Source organism: Vulpes vulpes, chromosome 4 (assembly GCF_048418805.1).
Source record: "Vulpes vulpes isolate BD-2025 chromosome 4, VulVul3, whole genome shotgun sequence".
NCBI lineage: Eukaryota > Metazoa > Chordata > Mammalia > Carnivora > Canidae > Vulpes > Vulpes vulpes.
The window spans coordinates 20,391,988-20,413,564 of record NC_132783.1 but is presented as its reverse complement, the minus strand read 5'-3'; the positions used below and the strand labels follow the sequence as shown (position 1 = coordinate 20,413,564).

Below are 21,577 nucleotides of genomic sequence, written 5' to 3'. Positions count from 1 at the left end.
ATTCCCCTGGAAGCTATCTGGCCCTGGACTTTTGTGTCTTGGGAGGTTTTTGATGACTGCTTCAATTTTCTCCCTGGATATTGGCCTGTTTAGGTTTTCTGTTTCTTCCTGATCCAGTTTTGGTAATTTGTGGCTTTCCAGGAATGCGTCCATTTCTTCTAGATTGCCTAATTTATTGGCATAGAGCTGTTCATAATATGTTTTTAAAATCATTTGTATTTCCTGGGTGTTGGTAGTGATCTCTCCTTTCTCATTCATGATTTTATTAATTTGAGTCTTCTCTCTCTTCTTTTTAATAAAGCTGGCTAATGGTTTATCTATCTTATTAATTCTTTCAAAGAACCAACTCCTGGTTTTGTTGATCTGTTCCACAGTTCTTCTAGTCTCGATTTCGTTGAGTTCTGTTCGAATCATTATTAACTCTCTTCTTCTGTGGGGTGTAGGATCTATTTGCTGATTTTTCTCTATCTCCTTTATGTGTAAGGTTAGCTTTTGTTTTTGAGATCTATCCAGTTTTTGAATGGATGCTTGTATTGCAATGCATTAACCCCATAGGACTACTTTTGCTGCATCCCAATGATTTTGAATGGTTATATCTTCATTCTCATTAGTTTCCATGAATATTTTTAATTCTTCCTTAATTTCCTGGTTGACCCTTTCATCTTTTTTCAGGATGGTCCTTAACCTCCATGTGTTGGAGGTCCTTCCAAACTTCTGGTTGTGATTAAGTTCTAATTTCAAGGCATTATGGTCTAAGAATATGCAGGGGATGATCCCAATCTTTTGGTATCGGTTCAGACCTGATTTGTGACCCAGTATGTGGTCTCTTCTGGAGAAAGTTCCATGTGTACTTGAGAAGGATGTGTGTTCCGTTGAGTTTGGATGTAAAGCTTTGTAGATATCTGTGAAATCCATCTGGTCCCGTGTATCATTTAAACCTCTCGTTTCTTTGGAGATGTTGTGTTTAGAGGACCTGGCGAGTGTAGCAAGCACTAGATTGAAGTCACCAAGTAGAAGTGTATTATTATCTAAGTATGTCTTAACTTTGGTTATTAATCGATTGATATATTTGGCAGCTCCCACATTCGGGGCATATATATTGAGGATTGTGAAGTCCTCTTGATGGATAGATCCTTTGAGTATGATATAGTGTCCCTCTTCATCTCTCACTACAGTCTTCGGGGTAAAGTTTAGTTTATCTGATATAAGGATGGCTACACCTGGTTTCTTTTGAGGACCATTTGAAGGGTATATGGCTTCCCAACTTTTTATTTTCAGGTGTCCTTCTGTCTGAAATGAGTCTCCTGTAGACAGCAAATAGACGGGTCCTGCTTTTTTATCCGGTCTGAAACCCTGTGCCTTTGATGGGGTCATTAAGCCCATTCACGTTCAGAGTTACTATTGAAAGATAGGAGTTTAGTGTCATCATGATATCTATTCAGTCCTTGTTTTTGTGGATTGTTCCACTGGATGTCTTCTTAAAGGGGAATTTTAAGAGTCCCCCTTCAAATTTCTTTCATAGCTGGTTTGGAGGTCACATATTCTTTCAGTTCCTGTGTGTCTTGGAATCTCTTTATCTCTCCTTCCATTCTGAATGGGAGCCTTGCTGGATAAAGTATTCTTGGTTGCATGTTTTTCTCATTTAGGACACTGAATATATCCTGCCAGGCCTTTCTGGCCTGCCAGGTCTCTGTGGAGAGGTCTGCTGTCACCCTAATACTCCTCCCCATAAAAGTCAGGGATTTCTTGTCCCTTGCTGCTTTAAGGATCTTCTCTTTATCTTTGGAATTTGCAAGCTTCACTATTAAATGTCGAGGTGTTGAATGGTTTTTATTGATTTTAGGGGGGGATCTCTCTATTTCCTGGATCTGAATGCCTGTTTCCCTTCCCAGATTAGGAAAGTTTTCAGCTAGGATTTGTACAAATACAAATTCTGGCCCTCTGGCCCTTTCTGTGCCCTCGGGAACCCCAATTAAATGTAGGTTTTTCTTCCTCAGGCTGTCGTTTATTTCCCTTAATCTGTCTTCATGGTCTGTTAAATGTCTGTCTCTTTTTTTCCCCAGTTTCCCTCTTTGCCATCACCTTGTCTTCTATCTCACTCACTCGTTCTTCCACCTAGTTAACCCTAATCGTTAGGACTTCTAGTTTGGATTGCATCTCATTCAATTGATTTTTAATTTCTCCCTGATTAGATCTAAATTCTGCAGTCATGACATCTCTTGAGTCCTTTATGCTTTTTTCTAGAGCCAGCAGTAGCTGTATAACAGGGCTTCTGAATTGGCTTTCTGACATTGAATTGTAATCCAGATTTTTTAACTCTGTGGGAGAGAGGACTGTTTCTGATTCTTTCTTTTGAGGTGAGGTTTTCCTTCTAGTCATTTTACTCAGTGCAGAGTGGCCAAAAACAAGTTGTATTGGGAAAAGGAGAAAATGAGAGGAGAGAAAGAAGGAAAGAAAAGAGAGAAAGAAAAAAGAGAAAGAAAAAAAAGGAAAAAAGAGAAGAAAAGGAGAAAGAAAAAGAAAGGCGGAAAAAAAGGGGGTGGGGGAAGCAATCAGAAATCAAAAAGAAAGAAAAAAAGAACAAAAAAAATAAAAATAAAAAAACAAAAAAACACGGGGGTATCTTCTGAATCTGTATACTTTACGTCCCTTGACTTCCCCTGGAACTGGTCCTTCTAGCTGGTCTTCTGGGGGAGGGGCCTGCTGTGCTGATTCTCAGGTATTAGCACTTGGGGGAGCTGCTCTGCCCCCCGCCTGGTGCAGGGCTCAGTGGGGGTTGTTTACCCCGTGAGGCCCCAGGAGGAACAGCCACAGTGGCGGGGCCAGCTCTGGAAACCTGGATTCAGCCCCCGCGGTAACTCCGGGGCTCTCTGTCTGCTGGGCCTGGAGGCTCCGGTGCGGGGCTCCTGATCTGCTCAGCTCGGGGCAGGAGTGTCCTTGCTGTCCTGGGCCCTCCGGGTCTCTGCCTGTCCCGGGGGGAAGCCGGATCCGGGGCTGTGTCCCGGCGCCCTGTGCTTCGGGGCCTGCGCTGTTGGATTTGCGCTCCCGGCCGCGGAGCCGTCGCCCGAGCCCACCGAGCTGCTCCCGGAGCCGCGCTGACCCCTCCCCACGGAGCTTCTTCCTCTGCCCGAGCCGCCGCCGCCCAGCTGCTCCCGGAGCCGTGCAGCCCCCTCCGCGGAGCCGCCGCCGGAGCCCCTCGGAGCTGCTCCAGGCCCCACCGTGTGCGCTGCAGCCCTTAGGGAGCTCGGCGCACTCTCCTGTGGGCGCTGCAGGTGCCTGTTAGTGTCCCAGGGAGCCCGAGGGCATCCCCGCCCTCCTGGGGTCTGGCTCTAACTCCTTGGGGGCGCCTTTCCACCTGGGAAGGATGGTGCAGCTCCTGCTTCTCCAGGACGGGGCTCCCCTGTCCTCAGCCCAGGTCCTCGTGGGGCCCCTCCCCCTTGGATGCCTTTTGTTTCTTTATTTCTTTTTCCCCGTCTTCCTACCTTGATAGAAGCGCGAACTCTTTTCACTGTAGCATTCCAGGTGTTCTCTCTTTCCGAATTCGTAGATTTGCAGGATAATTTGAAGGTTATCTAGGTAATTTGTTGGGGACAGGTGACTTTGGGACGCTACTCTTCCACCATCTTGCCCCTCCTCCCTCTTGCATTTAATTCTTATTTATTACTCGCAATCCCAGGGTTTAAGCTCCTTTATGTGTCATTTCTCATTTTTAATACTTCTGATCTTCTATATGTTTGGATTTAGTATTTATATTCTCATCATGTTTTTAAGAGCTGTATATTTTGGGATCTCTAGCTTTGAGTACTGAAGTTTTGTTTCTTTTCCTGTCGAGGGTCCATTTCATCTCTCTCTAGTAAAAGCATCATCTGCACACTAATTTTCTTCTACACATCTATCTTCCCCTCCCTAACTTCTGCCCTCCACAACTATGAGAAAAACAGGTTTTACTGTTTAAGCCACCCAGTCAGTGGTATTTGGTTAGGACAGCCTAACCACATTACTACAGAAGGGGTGCATCCTTCTTTGTGACTTTTCATTCCTGTTTGGTAAAATGTGGAATCAATGGCTGGAGCTCGTGCAGCCTTCTTGAACCAAAAGATTGTAGCTGCGTATTAAAGGATGCACTAAGAAGAAGAATGATGGCAACTCCACCATAACAGCCCTGTTTAACCTTTTTTTTTCTCTTTTCCCGTGGATGCTATATTTTATTGTAAGCACACCTGTAAGCCACTGCCAGTATTTTTAAACAAGGGAGTGGTGATATTATAAAAATTCAGTTCAGACATTAACTTTTATAATCAGGAACTAATGGCTTCCCAAGATGATACATTATTCCTTTCTCTAATAAAACCAAATTTTTTTTTTGAGAGAGAGAGCAAGGGGTGGGGGAGAGAGAGAGAGAGAGAGAGAGAGAGAGAGGGAGAGAGAGAGAGAGAGAGAATTCTAAGCAGGTTCCATGCCCAGCATGGAAGGCTAATGTGGGACTTCATCTCATAACTCTAGATTATGATCTGAGCTGAAACTAAGAGTCAGACACTCAACCAAGTGAGCTACCCAGGCACTCCTAAAAACCAATTGTGTGCATGGCCATTCGATTCAAAGATTGCCTTTCCCAGGCTCTCCTGTAGGTCAGGGGTGGCCATATCATTAACTTCTGGACAATGAGATGGAGTGAAAATTTGGAACAATTTGGTGGGGGGAGAGTAAAGCAGGGATCAGGAGTGATAGTAAAGATAATAGCAGCACTTATTTTGCATTTATAACATGCCAGGAAGCATCTGAAGGCCTTTACATAAACGAGTCAGCAGGACCTGTTTTGAGAGACTACAAATGGTTTGGCATCCCAGCAGAGCAAAGTGGGTGGAGATTAGGGAGTAGGAGAGGCAGAAATTTAGAGAATAATCTAAATTCTCTTCCTAAATTCAAGAAGATTGAAAAAGGCCTTGTGTTCCATTCTATGAAGTGAAAACTTCAAACCAAGGGTAACAGGAATCCACTGAAGGATTTTAAAGTGGGCTATAACCTGATCAGATAGCTTTTGAGAAATTTCACTTGGAGAACAGTATGGACAATGGAAAGAGAAGCTCTGTCACAGGTTTATAGTAATTGTCCAGGTGAGAGGTTCTTTTGTAAATAAATACATGAATTAACACATTAGGAATCTTTTTGACAGGCACACATAGGGCTTTGTGATGAATTAAGTAAAAGGTCTTAGTGAACTATTACCATAATTTTTATTATTGGAAACATACATTTTTTAAATAAATTTATTTTTTATTGGTGTTCAATTTGCCAACATACAGAATAACACCCAGTGCTCATCTCATCAAGTGCCCCCCTCAGTGCCCGTCACCCATTCACCCCTACCCCCCGCCCCCCTCCCCTTCCACCACCCCTAGTTCATTTCCCAGAGTTAGGAGTCTTCATGTTCTGTCTCCCTTTCTCATATTTCCTACACATTTCTTCTCCCTTCCCTTGTATTCCCTTTCACTATTATTCATATTCCCCAAATGAATGAGACCATATAATGCTCGTCCTTTTCCGATTGACTTATTTCACTCAGCATAATACTCTCCAGTTCCATCCACGTCGAAGCAAATGGTGGGTATCTGTCATTTCTAATGGCTGAGTAATATTCCATTGTATACATAAACCACATCTTCTTTATCCATTCATCTTTCGCTGGACACCAAGGCTCCTTCCACAGTTTGGCTATTGTGGACATTGCTGCTAGAAACATCGGGGTGCAGGTGTCCCAGCGTTTCATTGCATCTGTACCTTTGGGGTAAATCCCCAACACTGCAGTTGCTGGGTCGTGTGGCAGGTTGATTTTTAACTCTTTGAGGAACCGAGGAACTCCACACAGTTTTCCAGAGTGGCTGCACCATTTCACATTCCCACCAACAGTGTAAGAGGGTTCCCTTTTCTCCACATCCTCTCCAACATTTGTGGTTTCCTGCCTTGTGTAACCTTTTTTTTTATGATAGGGAAATAAAATCGTATGTTGTAAGGAGTATTGTTATTTTATACCTCCACCTACTGTTTATGATTTCCTTAACCTAATATTAAGTTCAACCAAATGTAAGTTAACCTACAGATACTTATTTCTTCAACTCTAATAGGGAGATAACATCAAACATGAAAACATTGTCATTTTCTCTGTAATATTTCTATAATATCTCTACTGTCTATTGTCCAGAATTAGGGCCACGGAATCTTGCACATAATTCAACCCAATCAGAGGCTCAAAATAGGAATCTACTATGTAGGGAGAGAAAATTTGTTTACCCAAATTTAGCACCAGAGTTAAGCAGTCATGAGCTCATAGTGCAAATCCTGCTTTATGAGATTTTAACTATTTTAACTATTTTTTTCTTAATTTCTATCCTTTTGAAAATACCATCACCTTTGAGCAGATTTGGTTAGTTATTGAGAAGCAATAAATGGACTTTGAAGATAATGATAATTTTTGAAGTCTATATATTGAATAGGGATGCCGCATGGAGACTTTGATGGGCCCCTATAGGGTCATCATAGCATAGGTCTTTAGGATTGGGCAACCGTGATATTCTATTCTCTCTCTTCATCTCTTCTATGAAAAAGCAATTTCTGATTTATATGATCTTAGAAAAGGTGGAAAGCTTTCTACAGGCCATCAAATTATCATGTGACCTGACCTCCCTCTATGAGTGATGTATGATCTACAAAGATGTGATGTTGGGCATGCTCAGCAACACTGCATCTAGTAGAGTGGTATGCATGAGATCAGGCTCAAGGACATTCTAAATGCATGAGCAACTGGCTCCATTTCTGTGGCTGCTGTTTCTGCTATATTATATGCTCTTTTGTAACTGGTTCCTATGTCACCTGTATTTCTTTCCTGTCTTTAGCTGTAGCTATTGCCAATCTTAAGTTATCAATCACAACTGAATGATAACCGTGGAACGCAAATATACAAAACTTGTGAGAGAATTACAAAGGAAGCAAAAGTCACACGCAGTGATTTATGAAGAACTATGCAATTAAAACGATGAATAATATAGAAATGCATGCATTTTTCTTTGCATAGAAGTAGTGTTTCAAAATAGTCAATATATCCTTATTGTTCTACTTTTGGCAAAATACTCACAAAAAACAAGTCTCCCCTTCTTATAGAATCCATCTCCCCCTAACCCTGCCCCAGTCTTCAAAATTTTCTGGGTCTACATTATTTAGTGAAGACTAAATAATGGGTCATATGGGTCAATTCTCACGTAGAAACAAACACCTACACACACATCCATACCGTAAATGTCCAAAGCAAAACAGAGTTTGAAATACAAAGTATGACAGATTATAACACATGACAAACAAAAGCTGTCTGTCAAAACAAAAGCTGTTATTCTATCTTTTATGTGAAAATATAATATCTGACATTTTTGTTTAAGATGGAATGTCTATAAGCAAAGATAAGCAGTGTGCACCATCTTGTGGATGAATTTCCCATCAACCCAGCACACTGTACCTCCATCCTCCACATTCTGAACAAAAGGTCCATCCATTTCTACTGAGAAATAATCTATATTCTGTACCCTACTTTCCTTTCCAGGCTCAACTTTTTCAGAGTTCCCTTCTCTAGTTGTGAATGTGATCAATATGATAAAGTCATCTGGGACAGAGGAAATGGCTCAGGTATTTCCTTCAAAGCAATCATGACTGGGCGACTAAGATATTTGGCACAGTCCAGGCCTCAAGAACTTTAGGCCAATGCTAGGAAAGGAAGCAATTCAGGTATAGGTTTGATTATAATTTGGGGTCAAAGATGCTGAGATTAGAATCGGAACTAATGTGGAATTGAGGGATGAAGTTAAAAAAAACTGGAAAAAAAAGAATTTGGAAGTCACATAAATCACTCAAATGTATGAATTGTTATTAAGATGAGTACAAGAAAAAAAAAAAAAAGATGAGTACAAGAACCTCCAATTAAATGGAATAGCTTAAAGACTCCAGTAGTATAGGCTTCCAATGATGTAAGGAGAATGCCTAGGATTATTACTTAGCTTTTCATATCATAATGCTTTCTTCTCATAAAATTAGCCCATTTTATCCAACCATCAACCCTTCAGTTGAATACTATCCCTACTAACCCCACTCCACCAGCAAGGAAATCAAGGCACAGAGAATCCATGTAACTTGCACAGATTACAAACTTAATAAAGCCTTGGAACCTGTATTCAAACCCAAAAATGTCCATTTCATAGTGCGTGCACTTTACCACTCTGCTACTTCATATTTCTCTGCATTTCAGTGATTGAAGTAGTGTAAGGCCAACAAAGATTTTGCTTTTCCTTCTTCTTTCTTTCTTGACATACTTAGGGGCACCTCAGGATGTGACCCTGGGGTCCTGGAATCGAGTCCCACATCGGGTTCCCTTCAGGGAGCCTGTTTCTCCCCCTGCCTGTGTCTCTGCCTCTCTCTGTGTGTCTCTCGTGAATGAATAAAAAAATATGTTTTAAAAAGATGTTCACTTATTTAGAGTGAAAGAAAGAGAGAGAGTGCAGTGGGGAGGGACAGAGGTGGAGGGAGGAAAAAGTCTTAAGCAGACTCTGCAATGAGTGCAGAGCCCTTTGTGCCACTCCACCTCACAAGCCTGAGATCACCACCTGAGCTGAAACCAAGAGTCCAACACTTAACCAACTGCACATCCCAGGCGTCTCAGCTTTTGCTTTTTTATCAGTCATTACAAGGTTGATGAAAGTGTCCTGGAGGATGAAAAAAAGTAATAAAAGCTAGAAAATAGAGCACTTAGGGTCAAAAATGGAAGATGGATGGGATAGAAGGCCTCCCCAAAATCAGAGATAGCAAAGAGTTTAAAAGATGTGTAATTGACCCTGATTCTTTTTTTTTAAGATTTATTCATGTATTCATGAGAGACACGAAGAGAGAGAGAGAGAGAGAGACAGGCAGAGGGAGGAGCTGGCTCCATGCAAGGAGCCCAACGTGGGACTCGATCCCAGGTCTCCAGGATCACACGCTGGGCCGAAGGCAGGTGCCAAACTGCTGAGCCACCCAGGGATCCCCAACCCTGATTCTTAATACAAAACCTTCATGATATAATATAGACCTGGCCTGGTACAGATCTGGGTCAAAGTTATATATGTATGTATATATATTCAGGTACTACACTATCTTAGACATTTAACAATTCTTTAAAAAATTATTTATGTGATAAAATGCACATAATATAAACCTAAAAGCTCTTTTAACTCATTTTTCTCACTTGTGAAATGAGAACACAATTACCTACCTTGCTTAATTAAAATGTATGGTAAATTCAGTGATTTCAATAAGTGATCATTTTCCTTTTCTACTTTTCGGGAAAGTTACAATTGAAATCACTCTATAAACAAATCTAATTAGAAAGCTACCTCAGCATGAATTTACATTTTCATTAACACTCAAGGAAGAGCTAATGCATGCAGGCTTCAAGAGGGAAAGACATAAAGAAGCACAAATCTTTCTACATTTCACTGCTGTAAAGTACAGGGTTGGTAGCTGAGGAACTTTTTACTTGAATGTCAATTTGGACTTCAAAGAAGCAGAGGTAATAATCACTTTAATTCAGGCAGTCATAGGAGGTCATTGACTCAAACCCTCAATTTATACAAATGAGGCCACTGAGGCCCAACAAGCTTGAAAGAATTGCCTAGTGTCTCACAGCTAGTTAGTGATAGAGGGAAGATTTGAATAGCAATCTCTAGGATGTATGTGATGTGGGTTTTTTTTCCTTAAATGCTAAGAGTATACACCAGATGATAGCCTCTTTGAAATAAAAGCTATAACAAAATAAGTATAGGGCTAGCAAATAAATACATTCCACACATCGAAATGGAACAAAACAAAAGCCAAACATCTTCACAATGTGAAAATATTCTGAGTGGGGAATTAGCTACATAATCTCCATGATGCCACGTAATTAAGGTCATTTTTATTCACAAATGTCCTTTTTGTGACTCAGTCTTTGTACAGATACATAACAATAACAATAACAGTTATTCCCAAGAATATTAACCAAATAGGCAGATAAGCAAAGACAATCTGCTTTCACACATTTACTTACGAGAGAGAGAGAGAGAGAGAGAGAGAGAGAGAGAGAGAATTTTGAATTTTACTGAACTACTTACAATTCCAAAAAGGTGTCATGTGTTTCTTACCTGAGTCCTTGGTACTATTGTTTCCATTGCTGCTTGCCTTTGTTGGAATGAGTGGTCAACAATGCCCTTGATCCACAGATATTTAAAATATCCACAGATATTTAAAAGTTCCTGCCTTTATATAGTTTTCCTCACTTCTAACACCCAAATAACACCTGTAGTTCAGAAGCCTTATCAGTTCATCTCCCTTCACTCTCCCCGTGACTCCTAGCTAGAGCAATGTCTAGAACCTAGTACACGCAAAAATCTTTTCTCATTGAAAAGTACTTTATATAAGCTGAGAAAAAGGCTATCCATAAAATAATTTTTAGTGTAAAATCGGGATATGGTGTTTTTTTTCATTGGTAGGTAATTTGGTTGTAGTTTAATTGATACAAAAATCTATCATGAACTATAAACTAATATAAAGGAATGAGACTAAGAATATACATGTGATTAGATTCGAATAGAAATGCCAAAAGAGGGATGCCTGGTTGGCTCAGTCGGTGGAGTGTGTGACCCTTCATCTCAGGATTGTGAGTTCGAGCCCCAGGTTGGATGTAGAGATTACTTAAAAAAATCTTAAAACAAAACAAAACAACTCAAAAGAAACTGATGCACTAATTTGTGTAAATGTGCAGTTTGTTACATACACATATACAAATATATACAATACATATGAATATGTATGTGCAAGAAGGTGTATACATTTCTAATTACATGAAAATGAAATTTTAACTTTTTTCGTCGTAATGCACATGTATGTTTCATACACAATGCTTCATATATCTAGAAAATATTTGTAGCTACGTAAGTTATCTGCAACTGACCAAATCTAGAAGGAAAGAAGAATCTCTTTCGAGGAATTAAAATAGACATTACGAGGCCTATACACTAAAGTCATGCACTTCACTGAAGGAAGAGTTTTATATTAAGAGTCTTCATCCCGTCAAGTGCCCCCCTCAGTGCCCATCACCCATTCACGGGATGAGCACTGGGTGTTACTCTGTATGTTGGCAAATTGAACACCAATAAAAAATAAATTTATTATAAAAAGTCTTCAGGTGAATCCTGCTCGACCTGCTTTTAGAAATAACTCTAAAACATATGGGCATTTATTTTCTCTTCCCATGGAAGATTAGAGTGGAGGCGATTACACTCTTAACGGCAAGAAGTGAAAGGAACTCTGGCAGATGAAATAGAAGCTTAATGCAAGAGAAAGAAACGCAGAGGCAGAGACAGAGGAAGGGAAAGAGAACTGAGGAATAGAAAGAAGGAAGAAAAAAAAGAGAAAAAAAAAAAGAAAAAAAGAAAAAAAAAGAAAGAAGGAAGAAAATGGAAAAGGAAGGTGGAAAGGAAGGAAGGGAGGAAGGAAAGAGGGATGGAAGGAAAACAGAAACATCTAAGGAATTAACAGAGTAAGACCTTAAATGAAATGAGTAAAGCAGTTTGGGCCACATAGACAGTGGCCAGAAATGCTGCTCAGGGGAGGAGAAACTTGCTCCTGACCTCCTCAGTTCAGTACCTGGGGGCCTGTGAACAAAACTGACAACAGACAAAATTACAGGAGTAAAGGCATCCACGTTTATAAAATTTTAATTTTACATGTAAAGGGACCTCACGACAAGAACTAAATACCCAGAGATGTGGTGAGATTTGAGAGCAGATAGAGCATTTTAAAAAGGGAAAGGAGCAGGGAGAAAGGCCACTGAAGGGAGAGTAAATGAATTTTTGGAAAGACAAGTGAGTCCTTAGGGGAACAGATGGAAGACATGATGGGTTGTGCCCATGTCTGTCTGAGTGTAGTGCCTACCTTTCTGCGGCCTTGTGATGAATCGGTCTTCCCTGGGGGGTGAGACTTTTGGGGAGAGGATTTAAGACAATTGAGGTTTCCTAGGGGGAGGATCTATCTTTAGATGGATAAGGGGACTTCAGAGAAAGTTCTCCCTGTACTGTGGATTCACAGCTATCTTCAGCCCAGAATAGTCCTTACTTCACCGTGGCACATTTTGGAGCCCTTCACGTGGCAGCTCAATGATTCCTGTGAACATCACCATTTGGTGTAGTATATATAATAAAGTGCATGATGAGCTTATGTCAAGGAGTCAAGAAAGACCTTTTATTATCGTGTTCTGCTCAGGAAGGTGAGGTATATTGTTATAAATTTTAAAAAGTAAATTTTGAACCCAAAAGTGATTAGCAAATCAAATTAGCAGTGGTTAGCAAATGCGCATGTGTGTACTCACCTAACATGGTACTTATTGCTTACTTGTGTATGAGTGACAGTTGAGTATTTAGTATAGTTGCAGTCCTATCACGATAGGCTTTCTATGACCCATAAAAGCTCTCGAACATTGCATACTTAACTATAGATCCATCTACAATAGAAGAAACAAAAGGCCATGTATAATTAAGAGTAGACGAGTCCATAAATCCAAACATTGCCTGGGTGACTGAATAAAGCAAGCTAATTTCCATACGTGACAGGTCAAACTCGCAATCCATCATCCTTCTTGGCGGTGAAATGGAAACCAAAGCCGATGAAATAGCTTGTTTTCTTGTTTACAAGGGTTTTCCAGACTTCAGAGCTGATTAAAAACCAGAAGCATCTTTGAGAACAAGCAGATGCTTACTTCTACTTGAAATCGGCTGCTTTTCTTATTTTTACACCCATCTTTCCTTTGCCTTTTAACTAAACGATGCCCTGAAATATTAGCGCAGACCCAGAGATTATAAAACCATGCAGAGTAGCAAGTAAGAATGAAAAGATGGAGTTCAGGATTAAAGACTGATAGAATTCTAACAGGTGTGTTATTTAGAAAACACACACCCCCGCGGGCGTGACCCCGACGCCCCCACCCCGCACCCAGCCCCGCGCCCCCAATGGAAGTGGGAAGGGGGGATGCTCAGCAAACTACCTTGTTTGGTCTCCAAAGGGCAACACAGCGAACACAGGACATTAGAGGGGCAGCCCCCTCGGCCTCTGCAGGCCCTGGGCTCCGGGGCGCCAGGAGCGACGAGGAGCCCAGGTGAGGCGGCCCCTGAAGCCTGCTCGCTGGCTCACCGACCCCGCCGCCCGCGCCGCCCCGCCCTGCGCCGCCCCAGCCCCAATCCCTCCGGGCACAGTGGCGAGCGTTTCCCGCGCGCGCAGCGCTCCCCGGGGGCCTCCTCCCCGCCCTCCGCCGCCGCCTCCCCAGCGCTGGGCTCCGACGGGGAGGAGCAGGCCTCGGGGCTCACTAGGCCGCGCGGGACCCGCCAGCCCCACGCTGACCTCCGCCGCCGCCGCCGCCCTCCCCAGCGCCTCCGTGTGCGCCGCGGAGCCCTGGGCGCAGCCGGAGAGAGTGGAAGGAAGCGCGGAGCCCGGGAGGGACTGCGGGGGCCAGAGGCGACCCCACTCACCCGGGAGGACGCCCACCTGCGGCTGCCTCGGGCTCCTCGCGCTCTCCCCCGCCGGCTTCCCCGCCCTGTGGAGGGCCGACGAGGGGCCTGGGGCTGACCGGAGCTGCTGCGACCAGGCTGGAAATGGTGCTCCCAGAGGAGCTGCAGGGAAGGGCTCCAACACGGATGGGGGTCGGTAAGATTTAGGGGGCCCCGGAGGCTAGAGGGGGGCCCGGGGAAGGCCTCTGAGCGGGGGTGTCTGAACAATCTTGCCCTAGGGGATCGCCAGGGCAGGGGGGGTGGGGGGCGGGGCGAGGGAGGGGGTCCAGCCTGTGCACTGTTGCATCTAACTTTGTGACAAGTTGCATCGAACCCCACGCTTGGGCATCTCGGCTGCACAGGCCATAGAGTTGAGGTCTCTATGCCCCAGCGGGACCAAAGACCTCCTTGGAAAGCAAAGGGCCTGGGAACAGAGCTTGTTTTTTTTTTTTTTTTTAAACATTTGATTTATTTATTCATAGAGACACACAGAGTGATAGAGGTAGAAACAGAGGCAGAGGGAGAAGCAGGCTCCATGCCCTGGGAGCCCGACGTGGGATTCGATCCCGGGTCTCCAGGATCGCGCCCTGGGCCAAAGGCAGGCGCTAAACCGCTGGCCACCCAGGGATCCTGCAAGGGTGCACATTAAAGTTCTTTCCAAGGAGCGCTATATGGCATTGTGACCAAATATGTCAGAAATTATATCCTTCCTTGTAATATCAAGAAAATTGTATATTTTTTAAGATTTAGGGATAAAAGAGATGGACAGACATGAAAGGCAAACATGGCTTCTTACTATACTTTGCTATAGCCTAAAGGACTCAGAGGACCTTTCTTTCTAGACTGACATAGAAGGGTGATTGTAGAGCGTGTGAGCTGATAATCTTAGGACAAAACCCCAAGGAATCCTCAGCTTCAAATGGTTCTTGATACAAAGGAAGGAGTCCAGGCAGAGAACTACTTCTTTAAATGAGTCCCTTTTACAACTATAATTCTCAAACTTTTTGAATTGGAGGAACCTTTCTAACATAAATTTCAGCCCATCTTTCCTGCCCACACACACACAGAAACACATGATAGTTGTATTTTTAATGTCTTTTATAGGAGAAAATAAATAAGCGAAGGTAATAAAATTTCAGTGACATTTGTAAATAAAGTGTATTGAAATAATCACCAGTAGTATTTATAAACATTTGAAAAATATCAATATATGAGTGTGTGAATGTGTGTGTAAAACATTATTTATTCCATCCAAGCCAGTGAATAATACACATTTGGGTTTTTGAAAACTTGTGATAACTATAAAACCCTTATGCTTTTGCCATAATCTCCATACACTGGCTCAGAACCTTTCATAGTATCCATGGGGCACTGTAGGATGCCTACCTAGACAGTACCTGCTACGAAGAAATTTAGGACTTAGAGGGGTGTTGTTAATCAGTGATGCACAGACCTTGTTTCTCATTGCCTTTTGTTCCTGGAAACTTCTATCATTCTCTTAGGAAGTCATCCAGATACTTGGTCTTGTCTTCGGTTGTTCTCTGCCAGACACTTAGCTGTCACTGCAGCTGCCATGGTGATTGACTTCTTCACAAGATCTTGTTTTATAGATAGATTGTAGGGAGAAAACCTTCCCTTTTTCCTTTTCATATACATCATATTGATATATCCTTATATGTTTTTAAAATACAAGTTTAAGTAAAACATTTGGATATAATAAAAGTCCCAGCAACTCCAAGAAATTTCTGATTTAAATACCTACAACTACATTTTCGAGTTTTTTTTTTAAACTGGGCAATGTTTGCAGAAATAATAGGCACCAAAGGTCATGTGATATGTGAAAAGAGATTTTGTTGATTTAGACTAGATGAAAAAAGCAGTAAACATCCTATTTTTTGGACTGCCAAGAAAATGCAGTGTTTTTCTGTTACTTTGAACAGTCATTTAAAATACAGAGGTCCTATACAAAACACATACCCATGCTGGATATAATAAAGCAAATAGCAAATATCTGAACTTATGGGGAAAAAAGTAACAATAATCCCCAGAATCCAACAAAGCAAACTGAAGCCGAAGGCCAGAGTGATAAGGTCAAGTTGAGAATGAGAACACCTTCAGGGTGTTTGCCAGTATCCGTAAATTCAAGGTTTGGTTTTCAGTGGTGATGGAAAGGGAGGCAAGCTCTGGATTTAGGTTATAGGACAAGATGGAACCACATCCCACCACAGTGCTGGGGCCCTAGAAAAGTGATACTCAAAATTAAATCAGGGACTGGAAATAATCTACCTTTGGCAGACGAAGATGCTTAGGACATTGGACTGTCTCAGAGTAATTGCTGGCTAGAGAGAAAGAGTTCTCCTTCGAGTTTGTAACCACAGTCTTTCCCTCAAGTGTGTTTAGAGTTCAGACCTAAAATACTTCCCTGACCAGAAAACCCTAAAGCAAGAAATAAACTTAAAATGGCCTTTGATTGATAGCATCCCAGAATGCCTGGCAGAAGCAAACACAAATGCTGTCTGGAGGGACATACCCTCAACCTAAGGGTCACCGGATTTTAACAGATAAAGACCACCAGACATGAGCCCATAACTCCAAAGAAACAAGAGCCATGAGCAGGAGACAGGAGGAAGCACAAATAACAGCATTAGATTTCAAAAAAAACTTAAGATAATGACTTATCAGATAAGGTAAATTATATAAATATCTAGAGTATTTTTTAATTAATTAATTTTTATTTGTGTTCAATTTATCAACATACAGAATAACACCCAGTGCTCATCCTGTCAAGTGTCCCCCTCAGTGCCTGTCACCCACTCACCCCAACCCCCCACCCTCCTCCCCTTCCACCACCCCTAGTTCGTTTCCCAGAGTTAGGAGTATGTAAGTTCTGTCTCCCTTTCTGATATTTCCCACACATTTCTTCTCCCTTCCCTTATATTCCCTTTCACTATTATTTATATTCCCCAAATGAATGAGAACATACACCGTTTGTCCGTCTCTGAGTGACTTACTTCACTCAGCATAATACCCTCCAGTTCCATCCACGTTGAAGCAAATGGTGGGTATTTGTCGTTTCTAGTGGCTGAGTAATATTCCATTGTATACATAGACCACATCTTCTTTATCCTTTCATCTTTCGATGGACACCGAGGCTCCTTCCACAGTTTGGCTATTGGGGACATTGCTGCTAGAAACATTGGGGTGCAGGTGTCCCGGCGTTTCATTGCATCTGAATCTTTGGGGTAAATACCCAACAGTGCAACTTCTGTCTCAATAGTAACTCTGAACGTGAACGGACTTAATGACCCCATCGAAAGGCGCAGGGTTTCAGACTGGATAAAAAAGCAGGACCCATCTATTTCTGTCTACAAGAGACTCATTTTAGACAGAAGGACACCTACCACCTGGAAATAAAAGGTTGGAGAACCATTTACCATTCAAATCGGCCTCTAAAAGAAAGCAGGAGTATTTTTTAAATAGACCTAAGCACCATGAGGAAAAAATAAGATTTTATCAAAAACTAAGCATAATTGAAAAGAACCAAATAAAAACTTACAAAAGCTTAAAATATTAACGGAAATTAAAAACTGAAATGGTCCTATTAACAGGTTCCTACTGAAGATAATTGATAGCTGATTCTAAAGAACTTGCAAATGGTGCAATACAGAGAGATGGAAATGGCTAAGAGATGTGAAAAATAGTCTGTTATATACATCTAATTGGATTTGTACACTTTCACTTAATAACAAATGAAAAATAAAGTCATCTTCAATCAAATATAAAAGAAGAATTTACCATCATCAGATCCTCTGAAGGTCAGAAAGCATGAAAAGTCAAGTAATCATTAAGAATGTATAAAACTGGGATCCCTGGGTGGCGCAGCGGTTTGGCGCCTGCCTTTGGCTCAGGGCGCGATCCTGGAGACCCGGGATCGAATCCCACGTCGGGCTCCCGGTGCATGGAGCCTGCTTCTCCCTCTGCCTGTGTCTCTGCCTCTCTCTCTCTCTCTCCCTCTCTGTGACTATCGTAAATAAAAAAAAAAAAAAAAAATTACTAAAAAAAAAAAAAAAAAAAAAGAATGTATAAAACTAAACCACACTGATGTGTTAAATAATAATGATTCCATATCAGGCTTTAAAAGTCAAGACACAAATAAAAGACTTACACATAACATGTGAGACAGGAGATTCTGCAGGACTCGTTATTCAGTAGGAGGGAAAACATACAGATAAACTTTCGATTGTGTTCATTGTACGTGATAGAACTGTTAAGGATAACCACTAAGGGGATAGAAATAGTATTCATACCTTCTATGATGACACGAGGGGAAAATCATTAAATCAAAACATGTAAGAAAATATAGGGAGGGAAATGAGAAGCAAGATAAAAGGCAATGCCCAAAATAAAATGATGAAATATATTCACATATGTTTTTAAGTGTATATATTAAATATATAATTAGTAACAACAAATGTTAATAGATAAATATACTAGTATATCATAATGGTCGTTAAACTATAAAAAATAGCAATGAATATCAAGAATCAGAACTTGTCTTTTAAAAAGGTGATATAAGGGAAGGTTAAGAAAATCCAGTTGGGGTACTTTTTATGGGGATACTCCTCATACCTAAGAATAGACTGTTTAAAAGTACAAAGATGAATATACCAGGCAAATGCTTATTTTATTTATTTTTTCTTCCTTCTTTTAAACTAAGGTATAATTGGCATATAACATTATATACATTTAAAGTGGAAGGTATTTATTTGATACATTTATATATTGCAATATGATTACCACCATAGTGTTATCTAAATCTCCATCATGTTATATAATTTCCTTTATGACTGTGTGTATGTGCACGTGTATGTTGAGAACATTTAAGATCTCGTCTCGTAGCACCTGTGAAATAATACTACAGTGTTGTTCGCTAGAAATCACAGTGCTGTGCATTAGCTCTCCAGAGGATGCTTGTCTTCTGCCATTTATTCAATATCCCCCTTATTTCCCCACCCCTGACATATTTTAAAAAGCTTTTATAGCTATATGAAGACTTAATTAATTTCAAAATAAAAAAAAATTCTCACAGATAAAGATCACTTCGAATTGATAAGAGGTCCTATTTTCTAGGAACATAATACTTTTAAACTTATGTACACTCATCATGTCCCTCCTAAGTCTCAGAATTGGTAAAATACAGTGATAGAATTATAAGAACGTACTGGATGTTGCAGTGTAGAAGGGCTTATCTACTTTGTAGAGTTTGGCCATTCCTAGAAGAGTGGAAGTTGCAATCCCCCTTCTAGATACACATACCATGGAAATTACACTTACCTGCATTCAAGTAGACAGTGTACAAAAAAGCCAAAGCAACATTATTTGTAAGAGTGAAAAATTGGAAAAATATGAACTACCCATCACTAGATACTATATATATATAAGCAAATTGGGGTATAGCCACTGAATGTAATATGATATGGTATTAACAATGAATGAGTATGAACTACATGTGTTCACAAAATGAAATTGAGGACTAGAAGCTCATAAAGATAATGCTCAGCAAAAATACATCAATTTCAAGAGAACTCACAAAGTTTACATACAGTATGATACTATTTAAGTAAGTGTAAAAAGCGATATAGTACTATGTCTTACTTAGAGATCCTTCCATACATGGGCAGTAAAAATATAGAGAAAAGCCAGGGAATGATAAGCTCCATACCCAGCACTAGTAGTCACCTCTGGGGAAGTGTACAGACAAGGTGCTGAGGTACTGCAGTTAGGGAGCGGGGTGGGGGTGCGTTGAGAGTCACAGCTGCACTGGGCATGTTTGATTCCTTAAGAGCTAGTTGGTAGGCACACACATGTCAGTTTGGTTTTGTAGATCTGGACATTTTTGTAATACTCTTAAATACTAAGGAGAAAATATGCATGGAATTTATCTACAGAACAGGAAATTAAATACTATCTCAATCTAAAAAACTATAATATTTTTGAAGATGTATCTGGAAAAAATTTCACTGCAAGTTTACTTCAAACAAATAGTTTATTTTTCCTCAAATCTTTTTTATTTATGCACTGTTTAGTGATGGCCAGCTGGGTTTGTTTGTTTGTTTTGAGGAGGTGTTTTAATGGAATAATTTTAATTTATTTTGCAATTCTTTCCGAGTAAAATGGATGGTAATGTAAGTTCCTAGTATCAAAGGTGGCTAGGGAATGTGGACCGTTTTTTATTCCTGTAGGAATTTTTTCTTTTTCCTTAAGAGTCTGTGACAATTTGTAAATATGCTTCATTTAAGAAAGTTGTTTAGATTTTAGAAAAGAACACTCTACATAAGAAAGGAAGATTGGGCAATAGAGATGAAAATACTTAAACCACAGTTGAGCTGTATTGCTTTTTATACTTATCCCCAATATCTGATAGAAATTTTTTCCTGAAGTTTTCATTCTCTGAGATAGTAAGCAGTTTGCACCATCTAGATCAGCGTTCCCAAACTCTCTTGGTCCATGATGCCCTTCCTTAGTGTCAGTAAATTTTTGTGGCCCACCAAGACCAAAAGAAGACCTAGAGTTCAGTTCTTTTAGTAGTTAGATCATGTCAGACATTCACAACCTAGCTTTGCAAAGCTAACTATGACTTAGTTAAAAGAACTGCAAGGGGGATCCCTGGGTGGCGCAGCGGTTTGGCGCCTGCCTTTGACCCAGGGCACGATCCTGGAGACCCGGGATCGAATCCCACATCAGGCTCCCGATGCATGGAGCCTGCTTCTTCCTCTGCCTGTGTCTCTGCCTTTCTCTCTCTCTCTGTGACTATCATAAATAAAAAAATAAAAAAAAATACTAAAAATAAAGAGAAACTTTAAAAAAAAAAAAAAAAGAACTGCAAGGGTGCCTGGTTAGGTGCCCAACGGGTTAGGTGTCTGCCTTTGGCTCAGTCACTATCCCAGGGTTTTGAGATGGAGCCCCAAATCAGGCTCCTGCTCTGCGGGCAGTCTGCTTTTCCCTCTCCCTCTGCTTGTCCTCCTGCTTATACTCTCCCATTCTCTTGCTCTCTCTCTGTCTTGGTCTCTCTCAAATCAACCAATAAAAATAAAATAAAAAATAAGAGAACTACAGTACATGCTGGAACTATGAACTATCATGAGCAAGTAGTTCAGTTTGTCAGGCAGACACTGAGTGTTGCTGTTTCTCCTGAAAAATTAAAATAAAATAACTCATGGCACAGCTCTGGATTTGCTTCAGCACCCTACAGAAGCTCGGGAAAATATCCCCACGCGTATACCTTAGTGAGGAGGGCTCTGAGTTCACCCAGATTCATGGCGATCTCTTTTCGTTGACTGCAGAAGCCATGCAAGTGCTCCAAGTACAGCAAAGCCTTCAGCCAGAAGCAAGGCCTGGATGAGCACAAGAGGACGCATACCGGAGAAAACCCTTTGCAGTGTCATGGGAGTTTGGTTTCTCTTTTCTCTCCCCAGTGCCCTCCAGTAACAGATGTGTGTGTAGCGGGTGTGTCTGGGTCTGTGCCACTATGTGTATGTGTATGATTGTGTGTGTGTTTTGCAGTGCTGGTCATTCTATTCATGCCTTGTGCTGCTTATATCTTTTGATTGTGTAATCCATGTAACCACTTTGTAGTAATTCTGTTCATCCTAGTTTACTGCAGCAAATAAACGGATTTTTTTAGGGCTTGCTTGCAACCTTTTTTTAATGTAATTGTGATGTTCTCACAAGGTGTAAGTGCGTGATGACTCAAGGCAGCTTTCATGTGTCCACCCAGATCTTTGACAGGTTAATGACAGCTAAACCAGAGATGTAACTGATCAGAGCTGTTATTTATTTTGTTATAGCCTAACCATGAATTTCTAAAACATAAACTCCTTTGTTTAAAAAATATTGCTAATTGTTTAGATTTTCTGCTTGTGACATTTGAATCGAAATGAAATTATCAACATAGTTTACACTATTTATGAAAGGAAAAATACAAGCAC

General features: G+C 41.0%; 1 protein-coding gene across 1 annotated transcript in view; it reads left to right on the top strand.

The window, feature by feature from the left end:
• LOC140598510 (adenylate cyclase type 1-like) overlaps positions 1-21,275 on the top strand; it is a 97,241-nt gene extending 75,966 nt beyond the window's left edge. The window contains exon 10 of the transcript XR_012000947.1: positions 20,933-21,275. The gene's annotated coding sequence lies outside the window, so the exon portion shown is untranslated. The remainder of the gene's footprint in view (positions 1-20,932) is intronic.
• The last annotated feature ends 302 nt before the right edge of the window (positions 21,276-21,577 follow it).